Below are 4,051 nucleotides of genomic sequence, written 5' to 3'. Positions count from 1 at the left end.
TTATACCATGTTATACTGAGAAGTGTTTCTAGTATTTTGTCAACCCATGACTAAATAGTGGAAACACGACTCAGTATCACATGATACAGTTCAACAGCACTGCAAAAATAAAGCCTCCAAAATGTCCATTCAGTGGAATCAAAACTCCTCTAACTAAACAAAAACTGCACACCTAAACAATTATGCAACCTAAACCCCTCAGTCTGGAGATTTGGGGATTAAATATGAACTTTAATATTATGAATAAGCACTAAGTTGCCAGTTTTTAGGTACACAACTATTATACTAATGCAGTCTAATACAACAATCCTGCAATAAACTCTTTGCAACTGCAAAGCGAAAACTCTAAACCAAGTTTATAATGTTCAGTTTTTCTTAAAACTGCTGTTGATTGAATTAAATTGTCTTTTTTGGCAGCTACATTTATAGTACTGTTGAATTATACCATGTTATACTGAGTAGTGTTTCTAATATTTTGTCCAGCCTAGACTAAATATTAGAAACACCACTCAGTATCACACAATATAATTCAATGGCACTGCAAAATGTCCATAAAGTTGAACCAAAACCTCTCTAACTAAACAAAAACTGAACATTATGACCTTCATGGAGGTAGATCTTATTTTAGATTTGTGGACCTAATAAACTGGCAGCTGATAGATAGATAGATAGATAGATAGATAGATAGATAGATAGATGGATAGATATATAAACATTCATAACTCATATCGGACAACTCAGCCTAATTATAGGAATTAAATTATGCCCTTGTGTATGCATGCCCACACATGATCCAGAAAACGCTGTCTGACAGATGATGCATGTCATATCTGAAATTATGGGCTACTGTCACACATGCTGTGTATTGAACTCACCTCAACAATTATGTAGCCTCGGTCTGAAGATTTGGGGATTAAACTTCAATTGTATGAATATGCTAAGTACAAATAGATACACTAAACTGCCAGTTTATTAGGTACACGAATCTTAAACTAATGCAGTCTAATACAACAATCCTGCAATAAACTCTTTGCAACTGCAAAGCGAAAACTCTAAACCAAGTTTATAATGTTCAGTTTTTCTTAAAACTGCTGTTGATTGAATTAAATTGTCTTTTTTGGCAGCTACATTTATAATACTGTTGAATTATAACATGTTATACTGAGTAGTGTTTCTAATATTTTGTCCAGCCTAGACTAAATATTAGAAACACCACTCAGTATCACACAATATAATTCAATGGCACTGCAAAATGTCCATAAAGTTGAACCAAAACCTCTCTAACTAAACAAAAACTGAACATTATGACCTTCATGGAGGTAGATCTTATTTTAGATTTGTGGACCTAATAAACTGGCAGCTGATAGATAGATAGATAGATAGATAGATAGATAGATAGATGGATAGATAGATAGAGAGATAGATATATAAACATTCATAACTCATATCGGACAACTCAGCCTAATTATAGGAATTAAATTATGCCTTTGTGTATGCATGCCCACACATGATCCAGAAAACGCTGTCTGACAGATGATGCATGTCATATCTGAAATTATGGGCTACTGTCACACATGCTGTGTATTGAACTCACCTCAACAATTATGTAGCCTCGGTCTGAAGATTTGGGGATTAAACTTCAATTGTATGAATATGCTAAGTACAAATAGATACACTAAACTGCCAGTTTATTAGGTACACGAATCTTAAACTAATGCAGTCTAATACAACAATCCTGCAATAAACTCATTGTGACTGCAAAGAAACAACTCTAAACCCAGTTTATAATCTTAAATTTTTGTTAAAGCTGTTTAAGAGAGGCGTTGATTCAACTTAATTGTCTTTTTTTGACAGCTACACTTATAGTGCTGTTGAATTATACCACGTTTTACTGAGAATTGTTTCTAATATTTTGTCCACCCTAGACTAAATATCAGAAACACCACTCAGTATCACATGATGTAGTTCAATAGCACTGCAAAATGTCCATAAAGTTGAACCAAAACCTCTGTAACTAAACAAAAACACTTGAAAACATTATGACCTTCAAGAGGTAGATTTCATTGCAGTGCTGTTGCATTATGTTAGATTTGTGTGCCTAATAAACTGGCCTCTGATAGATAGATAGATAGATAGATAGATAGATAGATAGATCGATAGATAAGATAGATCGATAGATAAGATAGATAGATAGATAGATACTGTAAAATGTACTTCAGTTACACCAGATCTTTAAGAAACTATATGACACTTTAAGAACACACACTTACGTTCTTTACAAATACCATTGTCAGATCTGATCTATTGGTCAGCATGAAACTGTGTGTAGCACTCAGTATCACATGATACAGTTCAATAGCACTGCAAAATGTCCATAAGGTTGAATCAAAACCTCTGTAAACTAAACAAAAACACTTGAAAACATTATGACCTTCATGAGGTAGATTTTATTGCAGTGCTGTTGCATTATGTTACATGTATGTGCCTAATAAACTGGCCTCTGATAGATAGATAGATAGATAAATAGATAGATAGATAGATAGATACTGTAAAATGTACTTCAGTTACACCAGATCTTTAAGAAACCATATGAAACTTTAAGAACACACTTTTTAGAACACACACTTTCGTTCTATACTGAGAGGTGTTTCTAATATTTTGTCCACCCTAGACTAAATATTAGAAACACCACTCAGTGTCACATGATATAGTTCAATAGCACTGCAAAATGTCCATACAGTTGAATCAAAACCTCTGTAACTAAACAAAAACAATTGAAAACATTATGACCTTCATGAGGTAGATTTTATTGCAATGCTGTTGCATTATGTTAGATTTATGTGCCTAATAAACTGGCCTCTGATAGATAGACAGATAGATAAATAGATAGATAGATAGATAGATAGATAGATAGATAGATACTGTAAAATGTACTTCAGTTACACCAGATCTTTAAGAAACTATATGACACTTTAAGAACACACATTTTTTAGAACACACACTTTCGCTCTTTACAAATCCATTGTCAGATCTGATCTATTGATGAGCATGAAACTGTGTGTACATTTTTGTACCATTGTATGGATCCCACTACCCATTTAGTCCTCTAAATAAAATATTGATGTGCCTAATAAACTGGCCTCTGATAGATATATAGATAAATAGATAGATAGATACTGTAAAATGTACTTCAGTTACACCAGATCTTTAAGAAACTACTTTAAGAACACATTTTTTTAGAACACACACTTTCGTTCTTTAACAAATCCATTGTCGGATCTGATCTATTTGATAAGCATATAAGCATAAGAAACTGTGTGTACATTTCCACTGTGCCATCAACAGGTATGGATCCCACTACCCATTTAGTCCTGTAAATATACGGCCCATTTTACGCAGAGTGACTTAACGAGTAAACTATCGGCCTGTGATTTACAAAAAAACATCTTATTGACAGTAGTGTAATATTTTAGACATGGATTTATACACACGTGATTGCATTGGGTCTGTGCGTTACATAGGACGCTAGGGGCACTTTTAGTGTAGGAGACCCCTCCCATCTCTCTCTCTCTCTCTCAGTGAATGCAGATCCATGCCGGAGGTATATAGCACAGAGGATTCGCCATGTGCATTCAGTCCACATGGCCAACGCCTCCTCCTCGTCGTTTTGTGCCAAATGGGCTGAAAGTTGTAAAAAAAACACACAAAAAAAAACAAGTGGCGTGGCAAAACACCCTTCAATATCATTTAGTGTGACCATCGAGGCCTTGCTGTTGGACTTTGAGTCGTGGATCAAGAGAGGGCATGGCTCCACTCTAGTTGGAAGAAGAAGATGGATGCCGTCATGTGGATAGTAGTACGTGTCATTCCCATATTGCGCGAGGGCCCTAGGAGCTTGCGCATGGGCCCTCCCTTTACTAGTCAAGTTTTCTCCAAAAATTAAATGTGTCCAGCGTGCAATTTAACAATATATAGTGCAACATCATTTATGAATGGCCCAACCCCCCCCACTCCCCTCTCCTTTTAGCTCCTACTGTGTCATCAAGCGCAC

Source organism: Sebastes umbrosus, chromosome 15 (genome assembly GCF_015220745.1).
Source record: "Sebastes umbrosus isolate fSebUmb1 chromosome 15, fSebUmb1.pri, whole genome shotgun sequence".
Classification (NCBI taxonomy): Eukaryota; Metazoa; Chordata; class Actinopteri; order Perciformes; family Sebastidae; genus Sebastes; species Sebastes umbrosus.
Note: the sequence above shows the minus strand (reverse complement) of the source record.